The sequence below is a fragment of the Pan paniscus genome, chromosome 10 (genome assembly GCF_029289425.2).
Source record: "Pan paniscus chromosome 10, NHGRI_mPanPan1-v2.0_pri, whole genome shotgun sequence".
Taxonomy (NCBI): Eukaryota; Metazoa; Chordata; class Mammalia; order Primates; family Hominidae; genus Pan; species Pan paniscus.
In genome coordinates, this window is record NC_073259.2 from 53,239,187 (window position 1) to 53,255,234 (window position 16,048).

The 16,048-nt window shown below is 36.2% G+C and overlaps 1 protein-coding gene across 10 annotated transcripts in view; it reads right to left on the reverse strand.

The window, feature by feature from the left end:
• The window catches only part of CNTN1 (contactin 1), a 384,511-nt gene that overhangs the window by 166,108 nt on the left and 202,355 nt on the right, over nucleotides 1-16,048 (reverse strand). For 3 of the 10 annotated variants that reach the window (XM_055095740.2, XM_055095742.2, XM_055095743.2), the window contains exon 2: nucleotides 11,774-11,911. The exons of 5 other annotated variants lie outside the window; for them this stretch is intronic. The gene's annotated coding sequence lies outside the window, so the exon portion shown is untranslated. Of the gene's footprint in view, nucleotides 1-11,751; nucleotides 11,912-16,048 lie in introns of all 10 variants that reach the window. 2 more of the 10 variants (XM_055095741.2, XM_055095739.2) reach the window with 2 other exon arrangements.

Sequence of the window (16,048 nt, forward strand, 5' to 3'; positions counted from 1 at the left end):
CTCACAGACATTACACAAGGGTGATGATATTAGCATTTTCTGTTAGTGGCTTAAGGAAAATTTTTGCCAGACATGCTAATTTTAAATGTTAAAATATATTAATTAATAAAATATTCATTCCTTCTTATCCCTTTTACTTCTTTCACTTATTCAAGAAAAAAGCAAATAAGTGTTCCTTGCATGTCAACAGGGGACAATCAAGGTTTTGTGGGGCCAAAATTGTCCATTTGGAGAGCCTTCTTTCAGGACAAGAAGAAAATAAAATTACTAATATAAATGAAAATACAAAACCATATAGCAGTCTAATTAAAATATCTTGCTTTTAAAAATTTTGCAATAATGTACGACCATGTGATTACACTGCTAAGGTTTCACCCAGGACCCTGGAATAGCCTCATTGCAGGTGAAGGGCCCTGCTACTTAAGTTTCATCATCTCCGTGGTAAAATCCACCACTGTGACTAAGCATGTAGCTATGAAGACTCAAAAAAGAGAGGCACAGTTTGCTTGCTCTTAAGAAGTTCATAGAAAAAGAGTACACAGATATGTGAACAAGCCAGTGCAATGACAGTTGTGTGGACCTGTATGCTATTAAATGTGAAAAAGTGTTAATCATTTTCACTGAAACCATGGTAAACACAGCACGGTGGGAATGGGCCTTCCTGCGGTAGGCAGGGCCTTATACAGGAGTGTTGCATTCTTAGATTTGAGTCATTTGGTGACTTCCTGCCTCAACCATTGCCTACTGGATCACCTTAAGAATGATATGGCCTAGGGCATTAGAGCACTCATCAATAATGACACAATAGGAGTTTCATCTTAAAAAGACATTAAATCATTGTTTTAAAAGAATATATAATAGCATAACTGAAATCTCATGACATAGAATTGAATGAAAACATAAATTAAGATAGAGCATGGGCTGGGCACAGTGGCTCACACCTGTAATCCCAGCCCTTTGGGAGGCTGAAGCAGGTAAATCACCTGAGGTCAGGAGTTCGAGACCAGCCTGACCAACATGGTGAAACCCCCATCTCTACTAAAAATATAAAATTAGCCTGGCTTAGTGGCACATGCCTATATCCCAGCTACTCAGGAGGCTAAGGCAGGAGAATCACTTGAACCCGGGAGGCGGAGGTTGCAGTGAGCCGAGATCTTCACACCACTGCACTCCAGCCTGGGCAACAAGAGCGAAACTCCATCTCAAAAAAAAAAAAAAAAAAGAGCATGAAAAACAATTTTAAAAGGAAAACACGTGTTGTAGTGTTCAACGTATAAATATAGTTGAACATATTTAAAACAGCAACATTAAAATCCTACTGATTGCTTGCATCATACTATTATGTCAAAGAAAAATATAGGAGTCTATTTATTTTTTAATGGATTTTGAGAACACATATACTCCCTGATTTGCAAGAATCCTAGCATTTGGCAGAGGCTGGACAAAATTTTTACCTGGACCATGGTAATATATGGGCCAGGATAAACATATTTTTCCTTTTTTAATATATATAAGCCTGAAATTTTAAATTTTTATTAATTTATTTTCCTAGGCAGAATTGGGCAGAGAGGAAAATAAATAGTTTAATAGAGGTGAAGAATGAAAAACAATTTTTTTTTCTTTTGAGACGTAGTCTCTCTCTGTCGCCCAGGCTGGAGTGCAGTGGTGCAGTCTCGGCTCACTGCAAGCTCCACCACCTGGGTTCATGCCATTCTGCTGCCTCAGCCTCCCGAGTAACTGGGACTACAGGCGCCCACCACCACGCCCGGCTAATTTTTTGTATTTTTAGTAGAGACGGGGTTTCACCGTATTAGGATGGTCTCGATCTCCTGACCTCGTGATCCGCCCGCCTCGGCCTCCCAAAGTGCTGGGATTACAGGCGTGAGCCATTGCACCTGGCCAACAATTCCTTTAGAGGACAGGAAAATCAATTACATGATCTGTGGAAAGATTTTTAGCTTTTTATTTTGATTGTGCATGACATCGTTATCTACATATAGACCTAAGTGAAAATTTTTGAAATGTGTACACACTGGTTATGCCTATCTAAACTTTGTCACAAAAATGTGAATTTGATCACTTTTTTTGTCCTGATAGTTTCTAATTTTTCTCATTGAGTTACACATACAAAATAAGACAAGCTATTTTAATGAAGAGAAAGTTAGAAAAAGCAAACACATAAAAATGCCAAAACTTTAATGCCAATCAAGCAATTGACTTTGTAAAAATTAACTTAGATGACATATTATTATTTTTATTTTTAATTTTATTATTATTACACAAATCCTAATTTGTGTAATCCTAACTGTACTCCAGCCTGAGTGACAGAGTGAAATCCTAATTTGTGTAATAATAAACTGTTATAATTTGAGAATTCTAAATGTTTCCCACAGATATTCACATTTAAGAGCAAGAGATGCTACTGCAGTGTTGCTATTGAGGGGCAAGAAAGCAGCACTGACCAGAGAGAAAAAGAAACAGATAAATAAAGGTGAAGAATTAAGAGCAATTTCTGTGAAAGTTTGCTTCTTATTTTTCATTTTGATAGAGTACATCAGTGATATTTTGGTCTATTTACCCACGAACTGTATAGATAATCTGGAAAAGAAGTGGGATAGGCCTAAAAAAAGATTAGTTGTGTCCACATACATCAAGAGATCTCAGTAAACTGAAAATAAAATACAGACAACTTTTCTAGGGCTAGAATGTAATTTAACAGTTCCTTCTCAATAATGACCACAGTATATGGGAACATGTGCCAAAATGCATAAATGTGTACAGGGGAAGTTAGCCAGATCTTGCCGAATTTTGCCTCAACCATTCTTTAGCTTGCAACTTTGGGCAAGTTACTCAACCTCTGAACCTAATTGTCTTCACCTTTTAATATGGAAAGAATATCTAATTCATAGCACTATTGCAAGGTTTGCATAAAGTTGTGCATGCAAAATGTTGACTGATAGTATTCAGTAACCATTTATTATTCTATTAGGCTGTAAGCCAACCAGGGCAGGGGATACATATCTTGTTCATTGTTGTGGCACTAATGCCTGACACACAGAAGTCACTTGATATGGAGTTATTGAATAAATGATGAAATGAATGGACCATGTACATAACTATAATCCTATGCAAAATGAACTTTAATTTCCTAAAATAAGAATAGGGTCTGGGTCCAGTGGCTCACACCTGTAATCCCAGCAATTTGGGAGGCCGAGGCGGGTGGATGACCAAAGGTCAGGAGTTCGAGACCAGCCTGGCCAACATAATGAAACCCTATCACTAGTAAAAATACAAAAAATTAGCTGAACATGGTGGCATGCACCTGTAATCCCAGCTACTTGGGAGGCTGAAGCAGGAGAATTGCTTGAACCCAGGAGCCGGAGGTTGCCGTGAGTGGAGATCATGCCACTGTACTCCAGCCTGGGTGACAGAGTGAAACTCTGAGAAAGAAAGAAAAAAGAAAAAAAAAAGAAAGAATGAAAGAGAGAGGGAGGGAGGGAGGGAGGAAGGAAAGGAAGGAAGGAAGGAAAAAGAAGGAGAAGGAGAAGGAAAAAGAGAAGAGGGCTGGGCGGGGTGGCTCACGCCTGTAATCCAGCACTTTGGGAGGCCAAGGTGGACGGATCATGAGGTCAGGAGATCGAGACCATCCTGGCTAACACAGTGAAACCCCATCTCTACTAAAAATACAAAAAAATTAGCTGTGTGTGGTGGCAGGCGCCTGTAGTCCCAGCTACTCGGGAGGCTGAGGCAGGAGAATGGCATGAACCCGGGAGGCGGAGCTTGCAGTGAGCCGAGATCGCGCCACTGCACTCCAGCCTAGGCGACAGAGCGAGACTCCGTCTCAAAAAGAAGAGAAGAGACGAGAAAGAAAGAAGGAAAGAAAATGTCTCTTACTGGGGCTTTGATCCTTGTTAGGGATTCCTGCAGTTTATAGATATACTCCAGAAAAGGATATTTTAAGTATCAATATTTAAAAGCATTTTGAAATATGTGGTTTATTGGGCGTTACTGGAAGTCTCTGTTTTCCAGTTCTGAATATGTACACTCTAATCAGAATGAAAAGTTATTTTCATTATTTTGAGCCTCTCTGTGTTATTCCATGCTGTCTTTTCCTTCACTTCAAAATGTTTTGTCTTTCAGTAGGAGAGTGAGACATCCCCCAGCAGCATGTAATTTATTTTATGATACAGATTTCTTGCCATTCGGGTACAAAAGTATCTTTCATATGTTGTTGACACATTTGTTTTTCTGCTGGTGATCTGTTCTATTGTGCCACCAGTTATCCCATCATTTGTGACTCTCTGATCACATCCTTCAGCAGCACAGTAGAGAAGGCAGCAAGCTGAGCCCATCCTGCTAATGTGGAAGAAACTGCCCCTACTACTTCTCTCTTGAGGCCACACCACTTAGTAATTCACAGCTAGCCCCCTGACCTCCATGGACCTGAAAGTGTTGCAAAAAATGAAGTGACAGAGGCAAAAAAAAAAAAAAAAAAGCAACTCTGACAAACATGTGCCAGTCACAGGAGCAGACTTGTTTCTTCTCAGCAACTGAAATAACAGAAGGACCAGAAGCAGGAACTGGGGGTGCATTCCCGTTCCTGAGGCCATGCTGTGCTGGCCAGCTCCCTGAACGTGTCAGCCTTCAGAGCCCTGTGATCTCTTGTACACCCAGCCAGGCCTTATGCCAGGTACTGCTGCTGCTGCTGCTGCATCTCACAACCTCACGCAGCTCTGTGGGTCTCCATGACTGATGGATCCCTGACATGGACTGGCACTCTGTTAATTTCCAGGAGAATTCACCTTCTGTTCTCCAGCATCCTTTACTAAATCTCTTACACATATTAAAACAACAACACTTCTCAATATAGTAAGGCAAGGCAGTATGTCACATCTTCGTCTTTCTTTCTCCTTCTCTCTTCCTCTACTTGTCATTCTTCTTCCTGCTCCCTCTTTCCTTTAGACAACACTAGGGTTTTCTCATTTGAGAAATCTGTCCTATATCTAGATATGCATTTTTCTGCTGGACAGACCTCCATCTAGCTCTTGTCATGTTTTATTCTGGTGCTGGATAGTCCAAATAAATTATTATAAAATGCCTCAACAATATATTAGCAACTATTATTTACAAAGAATTTAGTACTGCTATGTAATGAAAGTGTGTTCCATCATGACAAATGAAACTAGCTTTTCATCGCACTGATGATTAGACAATCATTTACATTGACAGAGAACATCGCAAGAATATTGAAGAAATATTCATATGTATCAGCAAATGGTCATATCACTTTTACAAAAAAAAATTTTGGCACATCAGGTACAAAAAAATGTGCCTTTATCCATAAATTGTACCTCTATTTCAACCTTGTGAAAGTTCATTTTTTAAAAAAATATTTAACCTAAAATTTGATGTTGAACAACATTCACTACAAAGTTCTATTTCCGAGAGATTATCAGAAGCTTATTCAAGTTAAGCATATATTATTCCAGACAAAAAGACACCAATATCTCCTACTCTACAATTCAAAACTGAGGGACAATTTCCTCTCAGACTCGATCTGAAATTCTGCCTCTGCTGCTCAAGTCCCTTCATCTTCTGAGGTGTCAGTCTTTAAAATGAAGATCCAAGTTCCTACTAAGAGTGTTATTGTGAGGTTTAGGTAATGCATGTATATGGATATGTGTGTGTGGATGTAAAGCTTTGCAGCATATGTACATAAAAGTGAAATGCATGAAACGAATACATGAAATTTTCTGGAAATAAAACTAGTTTTGAATTTTAAAATTGCTACCCCTTTAAAAGGGGATACTATACAATGAAATACAAAGTCAATTAAGCACTTTCATATAAATATTATCTCTCTCCAGTTAATTTTTGGATTATTAAATACAATTTAAATATAGGTGATGAAACCCCCTTTAACTGACTAATGGTATGTTTTAGATCAGCCTCACACTGATTTCTTTACACTCTATAAACAAAAGTCTAACCATTTTCTATGAAGTCATTAACAATGTTTAAACAGCTTATTGCAGTGGTCAAATACATTTCATAAAAATTTCTGAAGACCATACTGTTCTAAGCCAAGGAATACAGTACACACACAAGGAGAATACCCCCTTTTCTGCAAATGATTACAAACAGTATCCTTCCATTGTCAGAATAAAATATGTTGTTCAATGAGCAGATAGAGCTGCATTGGTCTTCAGATGGCAACAGCCTTAGCCCCTCAAACAGCCTGTCACTTGAATGTGTGTGCCGTATACATGAAAGAGGAGCAATACAACACATTATAAAACATCTCATGAAATGTAACATCCCCAGAGTGTCAAACATTCCAACCTTCACTTGGCACACTTACTACAATAATTCTTGAACTTTAGTATGCCTACGAATTACTTAGGAAGCTTGATTAAAATCAGATGCTTGAGCTATTTCCATAGAAATTCTTATTATCTTGCGATTTACTCAGGAATCTGTCTAATTAACAAGTGCACCCCAAATGGTGTTAAGTGGACCCTGGACCACATTTTGGAAAACACTGACTTAGCGTTATGAAAAATATGCTAATTTTTGAATATAAAAAATCCTTTTTATGATCTAGATCAAGAACAGATTTTAAATATCTTTTTAAAAATCTAATAAAACAGAGAATTTAAATGTGTCTAGAATAAAAGGATTCAAACCCTGGCTGTATTACTAGCTATGCATTTTTGGGTAATCTACACGATCCCTATTAACTCAGTACAGCTCTAGAAATGTGAGAGATTTGGTCAGGATCAGATACGAAAATATACAAGTTAGTGGCTTATAAGATTTTAAGCAGATACGCTTGTTACTTCCTACTGCATTTATGTATCTGAGGTTACTGTGTCACCTTCAGTACTCCCATTCATTGCCTGGCTCCCTTCAATCTCTTCTACACAGATTCTTCATGTAAATCATCGACAACAGAGTGGTTGTCAGTTTCACATCCCCTCATCCTTTGCAACTCCGACTGAAACCTATCTACCATGTTTTATCTTTCCTTTAATATTCATTTAATATTTTAAGCAGCAATTATTTGCCAAACCTAAAATATAGCTTTGCCTTTGAGTAATAAACTGATTCTTATTAATATACTGATAGGAAAGAGGTTGAGTGGAATCTCGTAAATACATTTGTGAGTTCTAAATCTTGCTTGCTAAAACAGTGCCTCTTTTGTTCATTGATTGAATCAGTAGTTCTCAGCATTGCTGATAAGCAAGAAATAATATCACTTGATTTGTTCATTATTACTATCTCCATTTTCCATTAGCATGTCAAATTTTGTAATTCTAAGCAAAATAACTGTATGGAGTTGGTACCGTATCAGTTCCATGGGCAAGATAGTTTGGAATCAGCAGGGCTTTTCTGCATTTTCTCAAACTTTACAAGGCACCTAACCATACACACACACACTCCCAAAATGTAGGACGAAAATCTATGTGGGCCTTCCTATTTTTGCTACCACCTAAAAATGATGGTTTCCTGAAATTCCAGGGAATACGTGTGGCTGTAGCAATTATAGTCCTGTGTGACACCATGGGCTTAAATTATCCCAGTAAAAATATATGCTATAAATATCACAAATAAAGTTTCACTATTTTTACATTCCTCTGCTTGCATTACATCATTTCAAAAATAAATGAGCAATTAATTTAATTATAAATCCAATTATCTAAAAATGTAAGCAGTCAGTTGTTCTGTAAAATGCATGCCGTCCTGTCAGCACTTAATTAACATCCCTATCTGTCAAAGCCTTAAGATTTTTTCTCCTCAGCAGCCATTTCTAGAGATGGACTGACTTAAAGGGATTACATGGATTGCTCTAACACAAATAGCTAGTAACAGAGCACAGAGCAAGGGTTTCTATTCCGTACAGATTTAAATCCCTTGTTTATTACTTAATTTTTTTAAAAGATACTTAGTATCTGTCTTTGCTTTAGATTATTTAAAAAACCAGTATTTTGCATATTTAATAATTAACATATTTTTCATAACAATAAGTCAGTGTTTCCCAAACTGTGGTCCAAGGGCCACCTACATTAACAGCATTTGGCATGTGATTGTTAAGATCGATTTCTGAGCAACTCTTGAAGAATAGTCTTAATATTTTCATTTTAATCAAGTTTTCCGGGAAATTTGTAGGCATACTAAAGTTCAAGGATTGTTGTAGTAAGTATGTTAAGTGAAGGTTGGAATATTTTCATTGCTCACAGAGAACAATGTATAGGTATCTATGTGAATGCAAATGTGTTCCAGGGCCACATATTCAGCCAACGCATCTCTAAAAATTAGAAGATGCATGATATTTAACAGTCTGTCTCTTAAAATTATGTCTATGGTATATTTTGTGTGGCATTTGGTCTACATGATGAATAAATATCCTCTATGTCTACATCTGATTCATTTTGCCATATCACAATAAACAAGGCATTCTGATGTATTGCTTTGACTAATAACTAGAAGGTTTCTGACTTTTATGTGAGACTGTCTTATTGGACTATAATGACCCGATTGAATGTGTTTTAACTACCATTGTTGCTCAACTGCAATTCAAACCGATCTGAGATTGGTAGACTACTACAAAAGAAATATGCTTTGTGATACCTGTGAATCATATCTAGATCCAAAGTAGAATTTTGAATTTAATACAGCAGAAAAAAACCTTATGTCAGCAGGATAGAATGTTCAAACTCCTTTCTCTTTTGCTCTCACATATAAGCATAAAAGGATAAGACCTGTAAAGAAATAGTGCCAGATCCAAGAGCTCACTCAACGTACCCTGAGAGTTTTAAAGACTTCCTGTGCTGTAATAATCCCTTTGTATGGCCTTACTCCACTGTGGAGATGCCCACATCTAATAAAAAGGCTTCATCACTGCTGCCACTGTGCTTTCTGAGGTTCTACTCTAAGTCGTTCTACCTAATGCTGCTGCATAGGATTATGATGCTCAAGGCTGCTCCATGCTGCACAGTATCTGAATATCTTTGTTAAAATATCAGGCATTTATTCCACTTCACAAATCTAAAGGTACACAAAACTTCTGAGTGTCTTCTGACACGAGACCACCCCTGAAGGGAGAATGAGACTGATGATCTCATAACTCCTATTAGCTGCTGTTCAGATTAAGAGACGTCAATATGGAAGGTACAGTCCTCCTGGGAGCATGATGTAATCATTGACATTCTGTTTTTCAGATAAAAGAGTCATTGAATACAGGTCATTGTATCAGTACTTAAACTGATAAGTGATTCATACCAAAATTATTTAGGCCCTCATTTCTAGAAAGAACATAAGAGAATTTTATGTTAAATTCACTTCAATTCAATTAAAACTGTTCAAGCATTTATATTTGAAACATATATGTTAATCTCAATGATTGTGCAATTTAACCATGCAGACATCTGTTTTTATTCAAAACCCGTTCGAAGACCAGGAAATGTATTATATTTTCTTTGAAGAATATATAACAAAGTAATCCTATAAGGGAAGATGAATGGTAATTTAAATTATTTATTCATTTATTGCATACATATTTCTTAAGTATCTACCATGTCCAGACATATTGTAGCAGTAGCATAAGTACTGGTAAATCAAAGAGATTTATTCAGGGAGGGAATTTCTAAATTACCAGCTCCTCAACAGCAGATTATCTCATTCCTTTTTCTATACCCCCCACATCATATAACATGATGCCTAACACATCAAAGATACTCCATTAAAATCTGTTGAATATGTTTATTGAGAAATTACTAAAAACAAATTATTGTTCCATACTTGGCAAGCAGATCCAGGAGGAAGTAGCAATAGAGAAAGGAGAATAATAAAGGTCAAATTCAGAGACCCTTGAAGAATAAGCATGGCTAGGGCATATACTCATGAAAATATTTGAGAAAGAGAAGTGTGTTAAAATCATGGCACCTTAAATGCCATGTGTTGAACTTTTGTTTCTTTCACAGAGAGTTGTTGAATAGTTCTACAAGAAAATATCATCATAATATTTAATCCTAAGTGCTTTGGTTTATGAAGGCTCTGCTCTTCTGGCTCCTTTTAAAGGTTTCATTACCAGAACAGATACTGGGGAAATTACCTGGCTACCTTAACCTGGTGCCCCCAAACCATTGAAGTTTCAGACTTATATCCACAACACGGTCTTGGGCTATACAGAGAGCTTTGTTCCTTTTTATTCGAATTTATATCAAATATTAATTAATTTGTCAGTAGGGCAAGGGTCAATACACGCCTCCAGTCATATGAAATTACAGAAAGAGATGTGGATTATACAAAAACTGGTATCTAAAGGAAAGTGATTCTATAGTTTCTGGTATCTTTAATTATTCTCCCTGAATGTAAGCAACTATTTCCTTGTATCAAATCCAAGTCTTATCAATCAATCAATAATTCCTGAGTACCTGCTATGTGAAATGCTTCGTACAAGCCCCAGTTAGTAATAACAGTAGAAGCAAATTCTCAAACTTTAAAAGCTTAGCACCTAGTTAGGCAGAAGCTTTAGAGAAAACTTGATGGATCTACCTTTTGATCCCTTCCACCAAGAGGAAACAGTCTAAGCATTTATTATTGTAAAGAACATATATCCAAATCTCTGAAGCTTAGTGAACAATACAAATGTCAATCTGACCTCCAAAAACTATAATTCTCTTACTATACTCTCTGACTCAAAATTTACCAATGATACACTATCATTTCATCATTCATTCAACAATTATCTATTAAATACTTTTATGTGTTAGGCATTATGCTAGGCAATAGAAATAAAAGATAAAAACTTTTAGCTTAGTAGTTAAGATATATGTACTCCATCTTCCAACTTCTAAGTCAGGCTCTGTTTTAAAAGCCTAAGTATTAACTCAATTTTCATCTAAACAAATGATGTAGCTACTATTATTAGCTTCAGTTTGTAAATGAGAAAATAAGAATTTCAACTCCATTTCAGGATCCAGATTAAATTTTATCTTTATAGGAAAGTGTCTCCTCAGAAAACCTCCTCCTCTGAGGTCTTCTCCCTTGTCAAAAATCTTCGAGTGGTCCTTTGTCTCACCTGCTGGTATCCTATTATTATATTCTTGCTTACTTTTTAAATGCAAGGCCACTTCCAGTTGAATATTGGGAAACTGAATTAGAAAAAATATATTTGAGGACAATTTAAAAGGTTGAGGAAAGAAAGTATTTTGGAGAAGTATTTTCTTTGTTGAAATTTGGTGTTTCTGATATGTCTTAATGGACAATAAATAGAACACAATAACCAACTATAAAACTGTCCTAGGAAATCTGAGTCTATGTTCATAGCATTTTAGATGTTTATATTATCAAAAGGCAGTGAGGCTAGGAGACAAGGGTACAGACTGTGAGTCTAGTCAGAAGTGATGCACATGGCTCAGTGGATTTAGGCAAGTCATTTCAGTGTTTGTACAATGGGAATAGTAATATAATACATACTTCTGAGAATTATATAAAAAATGTATGTAAGATACCTGTGATCATTTCTCTTTACCCCTAACTATACTATAAGTTTCTGAGAGAGAGGAAAAAAAAAACATACCTTATACATATCTTTATATTCCTATTGGGGCTTAAATACTTTGCACAGTGTGTGATTAATAAATGCATGTGCGTAAGTGTAAGTGTGTGTCAGCATGTAAGTAAGTGTGTGTGTGTTCAGAAGATTTAGGTGTCTTAGAGTAGAGCTGATAATTAAAAGAAAAGCACCTATGAACATCGATGCAACTACCTTCATTAAGAAATCTTGAAGCGGCCGGGCACGGTGGCTCACGCCTGTAATCCCAGCACTTTGGGAGGTCGAGGCAGGCAGATCACGAAGTCAGGAGATGGAGACCATCTTGGCTAACATGGTGAAACCCCGTCTCTGCTAAAAAAAAATACAAAAAAAAATTAGCTGGGCATGGTGGCAGGCGCCTGTAGTCCCAGCTACTCGGGAGGCTGAGGCAGGAGAACGGCGTGAACCCGGGAGGCGGAGCTTGCAGTGAGCCAAGATCGCGCCACTGCACTCCAGCCTGGGCGACAGAGCCAGACTCCGTCTCAAAAAAAAAAAAAAAAAAAAAAAATCTTGAAGCACAAGAATTACTATTAAATGGTTAACATTGGTGTTATGGTTTTCTTGTGTCCCCCAGATTTCATGTGTTGGAAACATTCCCTAACATGACAGTATTTAAAGAGGAGACCTTAAAGAGGTGATTGAATTATAATCCATTCATGGATTAATGGATTCATGGGTTATCAGGGGAGTAGGCCTGGTGGCTCTACAAGAAGAGGAAGAGAGACCTGAGCAAACACCCCAGCACACGCAGTCCCTTCACCACATGACGCCCTGTGTTGCTGCTGCCACAGGACTCTACGGAGTCCCCACCAGCAAGGAGGCTCTCACCAGATATGGCCCCTCAACCTTGGACTTCTCAGCCTCCATAACTGTAGGAAATAAATTTCTTGTCTTTATAACTTACCTAGTTGCAGGTGTTTTGAAGCAATAGAAAATGGACTGATAAAATTGGACTGAGGATACTTCCATGCATTTCTTTTTCTTTACTTTGTGAAATTGTGGTTATCTATTTAGGAGTTAGCATCTGTTCTACAATTTTCCCAGGATGACTATGAATACCAAATAAGATAATATATGAAAGCACCTTTGCAAATTAAAAGTAGTATAAAAATGGACTATACTATTATAAATAGAGGCTTCCATATAACTGATCATCAATTTGACACTTTATAAAACTTAAGCTTACTATAAAACAGAAACTTGAGTCGCAGTCTTTGAAATCTATTTCTGGAATTATCTTGAGGCCAGACTTTCAAAACCCTTTTATATGGAAATTTATTAAAGAAAAGCATCATTCTATAATGTTCTTTCCCCTCTTCTTTATGCCACTGAGAAGTTAGAACACTTCTCAAATATGCCAGTTCAAAAACCCCTAATGGCTAGCTGCCAAGACTGAATTTGTATGGACCAAATTCTCTAGAAATGACACTCAAATTCCCCTCTCAGTTGTAACAAACTCATTCAGAAATATTTTTATTTCATAGAATTGATTTCTTCATAAGTCTTCATGAAGTCAGCATTATATATTATCTCTTTTCACTTATGGGAAGGGAAATGAAATATACTCAGCTAATATATAAAAAATTAAATAAAAAGTTAGGTATTAAAAGACAAGGCATTGGGGACTGGAGAAAAAATGGGTCTCTAGATGTCTTGAGAATATAATGGCATAAAATGAGAGAAATATTTTTCCTGTGACATATTTTATATGTTATTTTCAGAACAGTTTTAGACTTAAAGAAAATTGAACAGAAAGCACAGAGAGTTTCCATATATCCCTTCTCTCCTGTATAGTTTCTCCATTAACATTTTGCGTTACTGTAGTCGATTTGTTACAATTGATGAGCTAATATTAATACATTATTATTAACTAAAGTTCACAGTTTAAATCAACATTCACTCTTCATGTATATCTGCTGTGGGTTTTAACAATTGGGAGGAAGGATACAATACAGCTTATCTTTCAAGATCTAGTGACTTCTTCAATGCAGTGAAGTTGCCAGTATCACTTGCAATGTAGGTATGTAAAAGTAATCATTTGCTTAGCAAATGAAGAAGCTGTTATATAGGTAATTTTATTTGTTTTAAAATCTTTAAAGGTCCTAGGGATTTAACAGATCCAAGAAATATGGTTCTTGGCTTCAAGGAGGGTATGAACCAGTGAAAGATAAACATTGATTGCTTAGTACCTGTAGAGATATTGGAACAGACAACGAGGAAAAGGGAGGAATTCAGGGATGAGTGTTTGCCTTTTGGGGTGGCTATTAGAGTGTAACATGTTGCTATTCAACAAAGGGGAACTCGAGTTTTGATGGGAAAGTGAGTTGACCAATAATTTAGTTTTGAACGTATTATATTTGAGTTTCCCATTAGACATTCAAGTGGAGATACTAGGTAAACATTTGAATAAATAAGACCAGAATTTAGAAGTCAGACAGGAGTGGGGGATAGCTACCTGGAAGTCATCTACATATTAATGATATTTGAAGCCCAGCAATAGAACCTCCTAATCAATTTGTTTTATGCAATGAACAAAATGGAAGGAAGAAAAAAGAAGCAACAGAAATATAAATCTGAAATTATTTTGTTTTTCCTTTGTCATGGCTCTCTAACTAAAAGAAACAAAATAAGGGGAGGAAGCAGTAAGAGCTGTATTTATTGGCAGCCATGGAGCTGTTTGTTCTCTTGGTAGATTGTTTACTTTCTTTACAAGTTTAGAAGAGATACCTTTGACTTGTGATCTAAAGCTCCTGCCAAGGTAAAACATTTTTAAAAAAATTGCTTCCTGAGTGTTTTCAGGATTGAAGGAATATCCCTACAATAGCTGCAGTTTCTTAGAATAAAGATCTTAGAAATTTGGAGGTTGAAGAATGCAGAAATTTGTCCTCTTTTATTTTTGTTAACTAATTTTGAACATATAAAGTTTGTTATAGCAATTTAAAGACATTTAATTTTTTTCAATAAAGTATCAATTTTGAGTTTGATATGTCCAAATTTCTATTCTTAAATTTTAAACTATCATTGACATTTTAAGTGATTTTGATTTAGCTTGAAAATTAAACTCCTAACATGACTATGCAGAGTGATATAATTATCTACCTAGTTAGGGTAAAGAGGAAGGTTTTGCATTTAACTGGAAAACTTTAGGTGAAAGGTGATATACTTACTTACATTTTATGTGACCATACATTCTTTATTTAAGTTTGAACTGTATCTGAAATCATTACATCAGAATGTTTCTATTTAATATTTTTGGTATTTTAATAAATATTTTTATGTTTTCAACTCAATCATGTATTTGTTTATTCACCCCCCCCCCCCCCAGTTTTCATTTTTCTTGAGTTCCATTTGTTTTGATTAATGTGTCTTGAATTTCGGGGAAGAATTTGTAATGATTGATATTGTGCTGAACTGAATCTCTCTGACTGAGCACTCCAGCAGAAACAAAAAGCACCATGTTTTGACCTTTACATTTCTCTTAACATACATTGTATAATGAGATGTTAGCGAACCACCCTCCAACCCTGTCAGCAAAAAAATTACAAAGTTTCAGGTTTCAAATCTCTTGCCCTTGCAGAAGTGGACTTCCCTTCCGGAAGCTGTGAGTATATAGTTTTTGGACAAGTTATGTCCTGAAACATGATTAGCATTCCTGTCGAAGCACAATATCTTAACTAAGTCAGGTACTATTTCTGATATGCCAGTAATAATGATTGTTTGGCTATGGTTTTTCATCTCTTCTTGTTGTGTCTCCCTTCTTTGGGAATGATTCCATTTTGTTTTCTGTAATTAATATTTTTATTTTAATAGGAGTCAGTAACCTAATACAGCCTCTCATGGAAAAATTCTAATGTGGCTGCAATTTAGTGTTTTTCTGAGAATGAGAAACTTCCTGGATTCATCTGGAATACACATATTATTTTACAAAACAAACAAAGAAACAAAATCCATTGAGAGCAACACTTTAAGGGGTATGCAGAGTAACAGATTTTAGACCCTGAGAGAAGCTCATTTCCACTGTAGCTATGTCTCTCTTATCACTTTCTGCTATTCGCATCTAATCTATACATCATTCACCTTCAGACAGGCTCACAATACCAATTCTTAGTGGTAGATCTTTGCTCAGCCTTAACAGCCAACTAGTTATTTGACCAAAACTAAGGATAGCAAAGAGGATAAACGTTTCAGATAGGGCTCTAGTATGGAAAAGTTCAAATTATTCTTTCCTTGAACAAATATTTAGGTAAAACACAAAGATAAAAACATAGTGAGGGAAATTCAAAATTGTCAAGATATCAGTTCTGCCCCGCTTGATCTACAGATTCGATACAATTCCAATCAAAGCTGCAGCAAGTTATTTTGTTTATATTGACGGTGATTCTAAAGTTTACATAGAGAAGCAGAATGGTCAACAAAATACTGAAGAAAAAGAGCAAAGCTGGAGGACAG